Below are 15,172 nucleotides of genomic sequence, written 5' to 3'. Positions count from 1 at the left end.
ATGTGTAAATAAAAATTCACTGACAAAGAAGGAAGCGTAATTAAGCGCCCGCAAATTTCAACCATCATATATTCTACTTCAATAAATCATTCGGCTCTCTAGCTCGAAACCGTGAATATTAGTTTCCAAGTCCAAGTTTTCCGGGTTCTGTGCAGCGAAGGTATGCAGAGGTTATGCACCTCAACGTAGAGAACCCCTAGTAATTCATTTGGACACAGTTAGATCTTGTTAGAATCTAGAAACACGTAAGGGGGGGCGCTATCTTTCTAAGCAAATCTGGAAGGAAGGGCTACCGACAGGCGCCTTTGACGCACCTTTGGGGGGACACCCGAACCCTGGCTGCTGTGTGGGTATGGGATGGTTGAGAGATTGATCGACAGAACCGACAAATACAAAAAAAGGTAGAACAGAAAAAGAGAACGGCCCTTTCTGGACGAAACTTTGATCGAAACGTCAAGCTTTTTCTGATACAAATCTACCATCCAACCTACGGCAATGCTTGTTCTGCCCAATTCGATTTTACAATTCTGTATCTTTTATTTTGTTATCGGGACATGGGAATGTGCTGATTCGGTTAGCTCAGCGTCGTCATTGACTGAGGCTTTGGTAGACCGGATTGTGGCCATTGCAGTTGTGTCAGAGCCATCTCCGCATCTCACCATCGTCTTAATCATGTGCCCTCTCAGTAAGTAAAGTTGGCTTTCCTGCCGTATCTCTTAATCAACATCATCATTTGCGCGTCTATTGCGTAAATGTGCCTTTCTGCATTCCGCTTTGGCGTACCACCAGCATAGGTGACGCATAAAAGTATTTCATTTAAAAAACACCATGTGGAGAAGTTTAGAAACACTGACGTTAACTGGTAAGCTGTTTACCGAATAATTTGCATGCCGCAGTTACAAATACCAAGAAACTGTCGAGCGGACGCCACAGCATGCCTTGCAGCGATGACCCTGCAATGAGAAAACCCAAGAACATGCCGAGTACAAGTGTGTGCGGGCCACGCAGTGACCCCCCGCGGGTTTCCGAACGCTTCGCTGCTGAGAGCATCCACGCGACATGTGTGTTGTCGCTGAACGCGCTAATTGTTCCTGCTAAAACTAGCCCACTGTTCGGGCTTTGTATCGTTGATGTAGAGCACTGATGTTCTTTTCGTTCGTTGATGTTCGTTTCTCTTTGTTCGTTTTTTTGTTCCATTGGGTATTTTTTTAAGGTAGTGGTTTTTTGGCTAAACTTAAACTTCGCGTTCTTTTGTTAATAATGGTGTTTTGATGAGCTCGGGGTAGCTTTATGTTGCGGGCGCAGCCAAAGGCCCCGTTAGATTACCTTTCTCCATCGCACGAACAGACGTTTCACGTGGGTGCACTGTGCAGCGAAGGGTCGGGAAATACACGGACAGCCCAGGGTCCGCTGCGCGAGTTTGTCAAGATAAGCATACCGACTTAGGGAACCGGCCAAGATTACGGCGATCGCCCGGCTGTAAAAAAACAATAATATGGTCGGTGCTTGTGTCTGTAGGCCTGGCCGCCACCACCCAGCGTCCCAGGTGCACGTTTCTCATGCCAAGGCATGGAGGAAAAAAAACGCTTAGGAGAGGCCCTGACGTCACACCCAGCGCAGCCGGAAACGCCATTTTTGTAAGTCGAATGGCGGACTCTTTTTCCCTCTATCTCGGTGCACCTTCTCCGCCTCCTCCGTCCTGTATCGCCTCTCTTGTCGTCTGCATCTGCCAGCGCCGAGCCGGCGGAAATCAGCTGATAGGCAGGTAGAAGGCCGTTTTGCAGCGCGTGCCCGTGAACCTAAACGCGGGGTTACACCGTTACACGGCCTTCAGTGTGGCCGCAGCAGTTTGCGAAGCGGCTCGCTCTAATAATGCCGCAATGCTCGGTGCCAGGCTGCAAGTCGCGATCGGTACCCAAGGAATTGCGCGTCACTTTCGACCGGTTAGTGCTTCATTCGGCTGACTAGTATTGCTGTACATTGGTGTGCATTCATCCATTGTTTGCAATCGCCGCCGTTTATAGGTTCCCAAGCGATGGAGAACGCCGCAAACAGTGGGCGAACGCCGTGCGGCTACCAGACTGGAAAGTGCCCCAAGTTGGCGTTGCAGTTTCACTGGCAATCCCAGAGATGACTAGTCAATTAAACGGCCGTTCTATATATATATAGGTAAGCAGCACTTCATGCAGATTTCAAGCTAAAAAATTGTGGAATGTTCTTACCGTTGTTCGCGTGCCTTCGATAGAATTTTTTGCGAAGGATGAGGGGGAGGAGGCAAGACGTTTTATTTAGCAAAAAAAAGGAGAGGGTGGGTGGCGTCACTAACTTTTTTTCACCAAAGTTTCCACTTGTCTCAGTGTCAATAAATTCAAGGTGATATCAGTTGAAAACGTTCATACACTAACCTCGCAGTCTGAAGCGTTGAAAAGCGAAATCCAGAGCGAGACCACAAAAAGATCCAGATTCCAGATCCAACACTCTTCCAGTCAACAGAGGGACACCTACTAAGGTAATAGGACGATGGAATTATATCAACTGGGAATCTACCTTGTAACAATTGCAAAGGCACTGCCGCGCATTGCCGGCCTAGCAAACTACATGCAGCGGCGATAACCAAAAAATTGAGTTGCGAATCGTTCGGTTGCAAGTCGCCTACGTACTGCATACCGTGTATCACTTCCCGAAAATCTATTTGACGGGTGTTCGCGCGTACGACGGGATGGCGCGTTCACGATATCTGCACTTCAGTAGGCGCGTCGTGATCGCGACCGCAGCAAAAGCTTGACGCGGTACAAGGTGCACTTGCAAGAAGAAATTAAATGACATGTTCACATCGGCGCAGCTGTCGCAACTCGCAGTATCCTTTTCGAGTTCCGCAAGACCGCAGTGCAGCAAAGCGAAGCAGCAATCTTCGCAATCGGAAGACAAGGCAGGCGCTGCCTTTCCTCCATGACTGGCGGACGGCGGGCGGGCCGTTGCTAGGACGCCGTTGCTAACGCGACTTCCAATGGCCGCCGAAAACACGCGACTTCCTCCACACTTTTGCCAATGCGCGGGGATAGCTGGGGGCCTCTCCTAAGCTTTTTTTTCCTCCATGTGCCAAGGATACCCGCTTAGAGCGATTGTCCAAGATTGGTGAAAAAAGGAACTTGCGCGTTCACCGTTACTGTTATAACAATTGCTCGGAACGAGAAAGACTCCTGCGACGCCATAATTCTGGCCAGACTTACTCGGAACGAGAACAACGTGTCATAGCGCATGCCAATTAAAGGTGATCTCCAATAATTATAACTTCCAAAACAATGAAGGAAGCGTACACTTGTAGCAACAACGATGGAGTTACTGTCATTGCGGCAGCGAAGAAGCAAATCCGCTGCAATTCCAGACTTCAACGGTCGGTATGGCCGTGAAGTTCGCATAAAGCTTATCTACCTTCAAGCCTTAGGCGTTAGTGTGAGCTTTGATTATTTTTTTTATTTTTAGTCTTCTGTGCAAACAGACCACCGCGGGCGGGAGCGAGGGTACCGCAATCAATATAACAGTTTATTTGACATCCACAAACGCGCAGGTGCCAGGAGCCGGGAGAGAAAGACAACAGAAATGACTTGACGGTGTCTGTGCCTGGTAAATTAGAACTCTAAAACGTATACATAAAGATAGCAGTTCAGAGTACGCATGCATGAATTTAGCATTTACACGTCAATACGACTAGCAATACCACGGGTCATTTTCCTGTTTTCCTATATTTTGCGAATAATATACGTTTACCCGGCGGTATGCATAACAATCTGTTAACTTCACCAATGATACACATCTGTCCAGCCAAACAGTGTTCTTGTAGGTGACCTGAGCTTTTTTCTTGCTCTCTTTATTATGACGTGGTTGTTTGCCGTAATCGCGTGAGTGTTTTCATTAACCCCAGCTTATTTATTTGCTTTGACCAGATAAGCGTAAGGTTCATTTTGGCGCCCTGTATTTTCTAGTTAAATTTATAGCCACAGGTAATCTACACTTGCCTTAAGTTATGAAGAATCAATTACTTAATTTGCGCAAACATGCGTTTCTGCGAACATAACATGCCAAGAAGGCGGTACAGGGAAAGCTAGAACCTGCTGTGAGGGAGCCCGAAAGGATCGTCATTTCCCCCAAGAAAGGACGAACAGCTCGGCGTATGGAACGAAGGGGAGGCATGCACCGAGGTGACGCACCGAGCGTAAAGTACGGAAGGCAACAGCCATACTTACGTGCTCAAAGACGGGCCAGTTCACTCCAGTCAGAAAGCAGGGTGCATGGAAAAAACAGCACGTTGCACATAGCGTTCTAATAATTGCTGGAGATTCCAACATTACGAAGACAGCGCTGCACAAATGGATAGGGTAGAGGGGGATAAGCATATTTAGGTATATAAGCACTCGCCGACGCACACCGCTGCCGATGACGATGAAACGTCGAAGGCGTGTGAAGCGTGCTTGTCTCGTTCCGAGCCAGGAAGACACTGGCAACACTGTCGCTCCAGGAGCCATTACAGGGTAAGACACCACCGGGCGTTCAGCAAGACGAGCATGCGCAGTGGGAGTGTGGACGGCGCAACAACGACAAGGGAGCGACATAGCTCCGGCCACAAGATGCTTCGCATCCTATAACTAAATAAATAAATAAATAACATAAGAAAACTTTATTGCCGAAGGAGTAAACGTCGGTCGGCATGGGGAATAAAGGAAAGTGGGGGGTGGGAGTTTAAAGGTTACATTCGGCAGTCGACGCCTGAGGAGCGCGTGTACTCCCACAGAGAGAGTAGCGTCTGCCGTGTAGTGACGGGTTGAACCGGCGTTCTCCAATCCACAAGCCGTTGGGCGCCGGGCGGGAGATACCTTTATCGGAGCGCTTAAAGGCCGGGACACTCTCACATGTGGTGTACAGTGAGCGTGGGTCCTGTACAGCAGGAAGGAAGGAAGGAAGTAAACTTTATTTTCCTGAGCACCCTTAGTCCAGGGCGCCGTCTTGGGAAGCCGTGGCCATGGCTTCCTCCGCTCTGTACGTCAGCAGGAGCTGTGTCGCAGCGCTGGGGTCAGCCAGACTTGCCTCCCAGGATGCTAGAGTTGGATTCGGGATGGGGGTCAACTTTGGATGTCGATCACAGGCCCATATTGTGTGGAATATGTTTGGATAACCTCCGCAGAACGAGCAAGTAGGGGTGCCGGGTAAATTTCGAAAGCGATGTGTGAGATGTTCAGTGGGTAATGTGTTTGTCTGAATCTGTCGGAGGAGGACGGACTGCCGCCTTGTGAGTGTACGATGGGGGGAGGGATGTACCTTGCGCTGCGCTCGAAAAGACTCGAGGTATTCGCGCGGGTTAAAAGACGGCTGTGCATCACTTAAGGACGGCTGTGTACCGCTTGAGGTTGATGAGAGCCTTTCAGGTGCCCGGTAAATAGTTGCTCGGGCGAGCGTATGTGCCCGCTCATTTCCTGCCAAACCCTCGTGCCCAGGAGTCCAAATAATGTGGAACTTGTACGGTTTGTAGTCGAGCGCGTCTTTGATGAGGCGGGCTGTGCGGTGGTGCAGATCATTTCTGATCAATTGTCTGCAGGCGGCTTGCGAATCGGTGACGATGATGATGGGCGTTTCCGGACGAACTATATGGGTGCTGGCGGCGTATATGGCTCGTGCAATAGATCGAGTTTCTAGGTCGTTTATATCATGTACATCTAGTTCAAGCGTGACTAGTTCGTAGTTGAGGGGTCCGACGACAGCCGTGATGCCTCCCTCATCTTCCCCAGGATGTGCGTCAACGTAGTAAACGTGCTTGACGGGGCCGAGGCGCTGCAGCGTTTTCGAGAGGACGTTGGTCCTGATGTGGCGCCGTTCAGCATGCCGGTCGGGGTCCATGTTCTTTGGCAGGGGAGCAGGAGGTGCAGGCTAGTGCGGCCACAGGTTGCTGATCCCGGACAGCATGCTGGTGATCTTTTGGCACATAGGCACGCCACTTCCCCAAAACATTATAGCTTACCGCGGCACCAGGCCGTACCTTCTGCAGAAGCACTTGTACGCCCGTGGGCAATCCAATGGGCAGGAGAGCAGGATCTGGTGGAACCAAATTCAGCAACGACTCCTTGGACGTGTTCCTGGCTGCAGCCTTTGTTTCTGAAGGGTCGGGGACATATTCTGCGAATGGGACGGGTAACGCTGGGCTGGAGCGAAGTTCAAAGTGCTCGCTCACACACGCATAAGCGGTCTCGATGCCGATCCCGCTTGTGTGTGCGGGACGCAGTCTACCCGAACAACTATATTGCGGGTGTCCCTGCAGTCTGCGACATATCGTCTTGATGAGATCCCAGGTGGTGCGACATATGATCTTGATGAGATCCCAGGCCTACCTGATCGAGAGTTTCATGGCTGTCCATAAATATTGTAAATTCGTGGTTATCACCGGCACCATAAGTTGCGGCGATGGGCTCCGCAGCCAGAAGGACTGCCTCGAGGCGTGCCTGACATGAGCTTGGCGGGCGAAGAAACTGAATTGTGTGGGAAATGCGCATTTGGCCGTCGATACACCACAGTGAAGCGAGAAATGCCGTCTTATGTAAGACTGCTGTAGTAAAGATGGCGCCGGCTCGGAGGCCAACGCGTGCAGCAGCTGCTGCGCGCTGATGGTGGTGATGGTTACGGCCATTTAGGCGAAATATAGGCTTTTGCAAACGAACCAAGACATCTTTCCGAGGGACTCGAACAGGCGGCACTTGCGGGGAAAGCGAGTCGCTCTGACCAGAAGCCAATTTTTGCAGGAGCTGGCCCGCGCGGGTGTCTGCGCGTCTCCTGTTATTGCCTTGGACCCTCTCCATTATAATAGCCAGGAGAGGGGGCAGCGCTGACTAGCGGTTGAGTTCTCCCGTGCGGGTGTGCCGAGGTAAACCAGTAAAACTCTTAGGCTTTCGCGGTGTAATGTCTCAAATCGCTCATATTGTGTTTTCGTACGGCAAAGCATGGAGCACCGTAGAACGCCTTGGAAGTAAGGACGGCCTGTGTAAGTGTGCGCAGGACCTGCGTTATTGCCGTCCGAAGCGGCCTCCAATTCTCTCCAGGATATGAAGCTGCTGTTTTCGAACATATGGGATCTGCCGGATCCGTTCGCTAGCCGCTCCGTCTTCGTGGAGTGGCACGCCAAGTATCCAGAGACACCTGTCGGCAGCACGCTCGTTGCGTTGACCATTCAGCGTTAAGTGTAATTGTTCCTGAAGGTGGTTCAGCTCCCCAATGACGAAGCATTTTGTCTTTTCTTTGTGATTTCTGGAGAAGGGCTCATTGCAGTCAGAGGCAGGAACCTGTCAACGGTATCAAGCCCGAGCTGAATTGTGTCCATGACGTGCTGCCTGTGGAGCTTAGTACGTCGAGGGTCAACCCAGATGAATCCAGATTAACCCAAAGGCAAGACTAGATGTGCAGGAAATGCGGCGGGCAATGATCCAGAAAAAAGAAAAAAAAAATGACAGGCAGAATAACGAAATCACGAAAAAAGCGCTTCTACAAAGTTTTGAAACCAAGTAAATCACTAATCTTAAAAACCGAACTCCACCAAATTTTCTTGATTGGTACGGGGGGTAACAATTCTGAAGAAGAGCAGGCGTGGGCGCATATTTGTCGAGGGATTAGTAAGAAGTTTAGGGAAATGCACTAGGGGACGCATGCAAAGATACCATCAGCGCCACTGAAAACTGAGAAAAGGGGAATAAATTGGAGCAGCCTTGATTGCAAAGAAGCAGACCTAAAGGTCCCCTCCAAGAAGCAGTGGGCATGGACGGAATATCAATGCAGCTGATAAACCTGCTGGACCAAAAAGTAAACCATCGTTCATCAGATCAATACACAAGATGATACACACCAAGCAAATACCGGAGGATTGGCTACTATGTAGGATAAATCTGTTATATAAAGGCAAAATCAACAAACCGAGTATGACTTCATGCCCACTCATAGTAACGTCAGTTATGCATAGTTTCGTGTTGCAGTGGATAGAATGAGACATTCAAGCATGAAAGGAGGAAAATAAAATCCTTGGGGCACGACATAACCAATTTAGACAAGACAGGCGCTTGGATGACAATTTGTGCATGATAACACATCACTTTGAAAATGCTAAAGCTAAGGAAAGACCATATCGGATTACGTTTTGGACATTCAAAGCAGCACATGACAGGTTAAACACAGAACTGCCGTGGAGGGTCGTGAAACTCGAAGGCTTAGATGACGAGTAAGTACAGTTCCTTAGGCAATTTATAAAGTATATAGAGTGCACCTAACATGGGAAGGGGAGAAATGCGCAGAGCCGGTCAATACTCATCGAGGACTTAAACATGGATGCCCACTGAGCCTACTACTGCTTATGCGTTTCATTTGAAGGTTATAAAAGAAACTGGAATAAATTCATAAGGTTAAACCTAAAACATAAGTCACAAGAACAAGTGGTACAACTGCGGATTCTCGGAATGCTTATACGCACACCACATTGGACTTGTAGCTCATAACCAGGGCGGTATGCGACGTCTTATAAACATTTGTAGCCACGAAGACACACACTACGGGTTAAACTTTAGCAGAGCAAAATCACGCGTAATAGTTTTCAATGACAGTAGCACTGACGCACGGTCACTCCAGCATGGCGCATTACCCAGCGTCAAGGAATAAAAATATTTGGGAGTGTGGATAAACAAAGGGGACAACTACGCGGAGCAACTGACCAATAAACGAAAGCGAAACGCGCCTGTAATGAAGAATACAGCTCTGTGGGGGTATAAAGGATAAGAAGTAGTTAAAAGAATTTAGAAAGGCGTAATGATTCCGGGCATCACATTTGCTTATGTTGTAGTCTGCTAAATTCAGATATCAAAGCACTCTGATGGCCTTGGGGGACTGACATCATGGAAATAAAATTGCTCTAAAAGGACAGGACGCACAAGAAGACACACCGCACAGGACACCCTAACAACATTGCTCTGAGCCACAACATGTATCGCGCATGTGCATATCGCTCGACGTATCATGTATCGCGTATGCCTATCATGTGTATCGCTCGATGCGCAGGGGCGCATGTGTTTTTTTCTGCACTCGACAAGCTTGCAAAGCTTTGTCGCCTGGTAAACCGCACTCGAAAAGAAGAGAATGTGTGCCGCCCGAAGCACCAAAGCAGGTTCGTTGCCCGCACACAGGGAGTGGTTCACTTGATTCCGTTTTCCTGCAAAAAGGTATACATAGACCAAACTGGTAGATGTATGATTGATAGACACCGGGGGCACAATAATATTGTTAGTAACGCTATAAGCCGGCCTCTTCTCATTTATTACGGCTATTGTAAGTGTTCGTAATTTTTTGAAAGAACTAAGGTGCTACCTACAAGCCGTGACTTGCTCAAGCAGGCAATAATAAAGGCGTGTGAAAATATGCGCGCGGGTGATGTTTGCATTAGCGTTGCTTCACTACCGTTGTTGGGCAAGGTAATCACGTTCCTTGATGGGGTGTGACCAGTTGGAGACGGCAGGAGTGTTACGGTGAAAGTGTGCGGTTTTTATTGTTTTTATTTGCATTATGCGATTTTAGTTTTGTACTGTAAACTCCTCTTTGTTCCCCGTGTCTACTGGATACTAGCATATATGTGCATGGAAATCAACGCAGTTTCTTAGTCAGCGCTCTGTAGTCTGCCTTCTTCGGTCGTCCTGTCCTATTAGCGCAATTTTATTTCCATTAAAATCAGACCCTCTATCATTCCTTGAAGTGCACCAGAGTACGATCGGCCATTTGGCCTTAGGAATGCATGATAAAACTACTAATTTAGCAGTGCAGGGAAATATCGGCTGGGTGTCGTTTGAAGCTTCGATAAAATACGAGAACTGTGTGGAAACAGGCAGTCATGGTGTCAAAAGGCAGATGTAAACAAATAAATGGAGAGAAAAAATTGAAGCTAAAAGTTCGTTACAGGTGTACAAGGAATTGAATTTGGACATCAGAAAGGAACATTTCTACGATACTTCCAAGGGCACTGCTTCACTTTTCGAGATTGAAGCAAATTGCTTAAGAGCTTACCGCTTTGTGGGGAAGTATACACAACATGATAGGGTATGCGTAGTCTGCGCAAATTAAACCAAAACAATGCAGCGCATATTGTTGAATTGGGACTTTATACGTCTCAACCTGCATGAGAGAAACATTCTTCTTTAAGAAGCCCTAGGATTATAGGGTCGCACTGAGGAATGTCGGCGAGGGTTTTGCGTTTTGATTTTCGCGCAAACGGAGTCGTTTCTGTTTTCGCTAAGGCCTAACTTAACCTGGGGCCCTGTTTCCTGGTGGAAGGGGTATGTTAATTTCTTTATCATTTTCTCCACTGAGCAATACTCCTCATAGCGACTTCAGGCAGCCATGTGCGATAAAGGTCGTCACGGCTATTGTACCAACGGCTAAAGATAAGGCACGTGCACGTCGTAGGGCGCAGATTCTTGTGTCGGCGTTCTCGGAAATCGTACCCCATAAAAGGAACCCCATATATTCCAGGAACAAAGGCTCAAAAGAGGCCCCTACATTTGTGAACGACTTTCTGTGGCAATACAGCCAAGGAAACATACCCGGACGAGGAAGTTTTTCTTCGCAGCTGGTAGACGTTCACCAAAAATAATTTGCTGGGTGTGACCTAAGCAATCGCAAAAATTTGTAGTTATTTATTGTCTTGGATTGAAAATCCCCCTAAATTATTTGCAGAATATGTAGCGCGAGATGAATAATGTGTACATTTCGGGCGTTTTCGGTTTCGACGTTCGCCAACTCCATCGAATAGGTTCTCTTCAGAAAAGTAGGCATGGCGTCCTGGTCGACGACTAATGTTATGGACGGCACCTTCCTTTCCCTACTGTAGGTCGCCAATTCATTTATTCGCGCTTGGCATTTTCCAAAAGGTTTACCAACTTGAGACGTTATTGACGGTAGGGGGAGGCGGTGTAAAACGCACAAATCGGGGGGTGGAATGTGGGGAAGAGTTGACGGCAGATTGTTCAACACCGCCTTTCGCAAGAGTAAGACCACCGGGGAAGACCTACGCGCGTTCCTTTCTGTGCAACAAGACAATGCTCACGGACAATGCGATGTTTGCGATTGCAGCGAGGAAAGAAGCATTGGAAAAATATATCCTTGTAGCAGGCTTTGTTCCGCATCAGCAACTTCAAACAAATATTTTAGGCCAGAGGCAGAAGTGCCTTATTATGCGAAAACCCAGCGTTGTTTTCCATTGTCCGGTACAGGAAATGCATGTCACGGTAAAGAGTCAATAAATGCATTTGAGTTATATGGGAACTGAGCCCGGCCTTCAGAGTACAAGCTTAGTGCGCTACCAGGGAGCGTTTAGAGTGGTGGTACAAGGGTCCCCCCAGTGCGTGCGGAGCTGACGCCATATTGCGGGTCAGCTTAACGTGATGCCCGTAAATAGAACAGCTGCATGGCAGTAACGGGACCTTGATTCTGGTGAAGTTGTGGCACAAAGTGTTTCTATAGTGTGCTTCTCGGTGAATTCGCACCAAAGGATGAAGGAACGAAACCAAATGGGCGCGAATATAATCGAGCACTAAAGATGTATTTGATAACCTTCGCTCGGGTAAGGCAAAATGCTTTTGCGGTGAAAACCCGCAAGCAGAGTTCTCCGAGCAATTTTTCAGCAGAGCTGCTCCCCAGCAGACAGCAGTGATTGGTTTGTTTTCGTGACCCGATATTCGGACACATATTGCCAGGACCAACTCGCCCGGAAGGACCGAATTACCCGAAGCGCCGTATAAGAGCTATACACAACTTTTTACGCAGTATTCTTTGTAAAGATATTGTCATTCGTGCATGCAGTGTGAGGTTACTGGTATAAATCACAGCAAACTCTCAATGCCGCGGCTGCTCGGGCGCGCACGATTACACTTACCGGGCAGGAGCTAGCCAGGTCGCACACCTACTTATGCGGGGATGGAGAAGGGAGGGGTGGTATGCGATGACACGATGACACACGAGGTGGTATGCGATGCATAAGATTCGCAAGAGGGGCAGTTGTAGGGGTATCGGCTAGGAGCCATGTGGAATGTGGCGGAGAAGGGGGGTCTTAAAATGAGTTCCGGTTGAGAGTCTACGTAAAAAGCGCGCTTCGTGAAGGTTAGGGACGAGAAAGGTGGATGATAGTGAAACGGGAATAGCTTTCCCAGCCTTTTCCGGTGTGCCGAAGAAAACCTCAATGACGTGGATGAACTGGCTATGAAACGGAAACACCAGGCTGTTTAAATTTGGAGAACTAGGCATCAGGGCTTTGCCGAGCTCCATTTAAAGCACGAGAGGCGGGTCTTCAACCCGGAATCCCCAAAAACTGCTGCAGATGTTTAATCTTCTCGCTGCAGTGACATGAAATGAGTTTAAGCGACGTACTCTCGGCAAGCTAAAAACCGAATTATGACTGTATAACTGCCAGGCGGTATTCAAGTGATACGACCAAACAAATTAGGAGGACCCCCACAATTTTCCAGGAAGGTTTCTTGGGCTCGGTTTAGTTCGGAGGCCCCCAATCAAAATAAGGCTCTGTGACGGCATAGAAACGTTTCCGTAAAGTGGCGAGGAGTCACCATAGCTTCACATGTTTTCCTTATTACCTTCGTTATTTGAACGATACCTGCTGTAAAACTGGTGTCATTGTTATCGCACAAAGCAGTCTTTTCAATACCCCTACTCGTCTTTTGTCTCTGGCACCATTTAGGCTTTGTATTACATTAGGGTTGGGAAATGTCTTCCGGGCTCTCGAGGCCATTTTAGCGCTTTTCCCAGTTTTGTATTTCAATCTCATTGTTCTCAATATCAATATTTTTTTTCTTTATCGTTTTATTTATTCACGGTTTGTTCACCACTTTGCAGACTCTTCCCTCTTGTCTCCTCACCAAGTTCACAGTTCACGGCCGTGTGAAGTAGCACACCCTGGCATCAATCTTGGGCTGTCCCTCGTTACTTTTTTGAGTAACTTGTAATTGTAACTAGTTACTTTTAAATCGGAGAAACTTGTAACGGTAACAGTGTTACTTTCTTACATAGTAACTGTAACTTGAGATACCATTACAGTTACTTCCTTTCTAATAACAACTGCTCCGACAGCAACAATCGTTAAAGGCGACGTACCTTTTCCACTTTTTGGTATTTTCTTGTTTGGCTTATTATCCCGAACTCTCCTTTCTCCAAAAGACGGCTCGCAGTCAAGCAGAGGACATCACTATACAAGGAACAAGTTAAGAACGACAATGGATTAAGTACGGTATCACTCCGCCGAAGCGCCGAACCGGGCTATCAAAGCGCGCGCTTTTTGAAAGGGCATTGCTATGAATGCGGGATATCGTCTGCCCTGTTCTCACGTAGTGTGTTTGTCGTTATTGCTATAGTTTATAAGCATATTTGGTCCAAAAACATCACAGAAATGGTTCGTGACATGTTAAAAATATTCCTTTGGTGCACTACCTCCGCCTTGCGGAGTAACATCCGTCTGCGGTGAAGAGGCGCAGGGGCAACACCCGTTGCCGTTTTTAACTTGCACCCGCGTATAACAGGATCATCTTCCCTGCATATACCAAGGTCAGAGATGAATCTTTAAGGTGATTTCTCAAAACTTTTTTCGTCTTGTGTGGATCGGAAACAAGATACAAACACTGGTGCTTAGTACTCCGCCGATGACGAAACTAGACCGCCCTAGTAAAGAAAGATTACAGCAGAGGGGCCCACCAATAACCGGCCCCATAAAAACACTAACGGTGCAGCAACAAAAAAAGTTGATGCAAAAAAATGGGGCGTCCTGCAACGATTGTTGGTGTCGGGCTCGGCAGTGCTCCTTTTAGTGGTAAAGCTCCTTCAGGGATCTGGCTGTCGGCGTCTTATGTCGTCGTCTCATGTCAATGTCGGTTTAGTCACGGTACTAAAACACCGTGACAGTCTCTCAAACCTCACGCTAGTCAGGGTACTAAAACACCGGGCCACTCGTTTTCCAACGCCTCACACTGGAACGTAACACGTACTTAACACACCGCGACGATCGTTTTCCAAAGGTTGGCGCTAGAGTGCTTCGTGCTTCAAAAACATAAGAATTTTACAGCAAAGTTGTGTACCACACAACGATTTGTTCTCCGTTTGCAAAAAATCCATGCTGCCAAGAATAGACCTACACACTGCATGCTTCGCCCCTCCCCGGGTTTAACGTTAGTAGAGATGGCCCGGAATTTTTCTTTCCTTGATGTGCGCATCATACGAGTGCTAGGGGCAGCACGAAGCTGCCTCCCTTATCTACGCATTGAGTATGAAGTGGTAATCTTCATATTTGCGCTTTATTTCGGTCAGATGGGTAGCTCAATGATACCAAGCACTTGGGAGCTACCGTGGGCTGCCTCGGTCGTACGGGCGCCCACCACTACGTGGGCTTTTTTCTGTACATGAAGCAATGTGTTACGTACTATGTAGAGTAGAGCCAGAAGGAATGTGTTGCGGTGACTGTAACTGAGTAGAACTACACGTTATGTACTAAGCACGCCGTCACGAGTATCATTCACTGGTATGGCCTGTTTATAGCGAAGCTGTCAGCCTCTGATTGGTCGAAATGTTACGATTCTCCCACTACCGGGATGCATTCGTAGTTTCCCATAATATAAACTCGATCATTTTTGTGATTTATTGCCAAGTGTTGTACATTAACGGAAAAGTGGCGACGTTACTTTATTCACGGTAAATGTAACTGTAACAAGTTACTTTTGGAAACTCTGAAGCTGTAATTGTAACAGCGTTACTTTTTCGGCTTAGGTAACTGTAACTATAACACTCACTTTTCACTGCTAACGTGCCCATGAATGCCTGACATTTTTGTGGCTAACGTCTGCAGCATTCAATAAATTTTCACTCCCTTCCTCCCGACTTTCTTTCGGCCCCAGCACGCTGTGGGGCTTCCAAATTTGTCTAGTAGTTTTTTTCGGTGCGATATTACGCTTCGTATTCGTGGCGGTACAATAAAATAGGACATCACCATTTTAATATGTCGTTGAGCACGCTTGGTGAAGATATGAACAACCACTGTACTTTTTGAGCGGACAGAACAACGAAAACTGAAATGCAGTTTTAGGCCATCGAAAAACGGTGTTTCATCACA

Source organism: Haemaphysalis longicornis, unplaced genomic scaffold (assembly GCF_048455015.1).
Source record: "Haemaphysalis longicornis isolate Haplotype H1 unplaced genomic scaffold, Haemaphysalis longicornis Haplotype H1 scaffold_8, whole genome shotgun sequence".
Classification (NCBI taxonomy): domain Eukaryota; kingdom Metazoa; phylum Arthropoda; class Arachnida; order Ixodida; family Ixodidae; genus Haemaphysalis; species Haemaphysalis longicornis.
The sequence above is the reverse complement of the archived record's forward strand: the minus strand, read 5'-3'. Positions refer to the sequence as shown.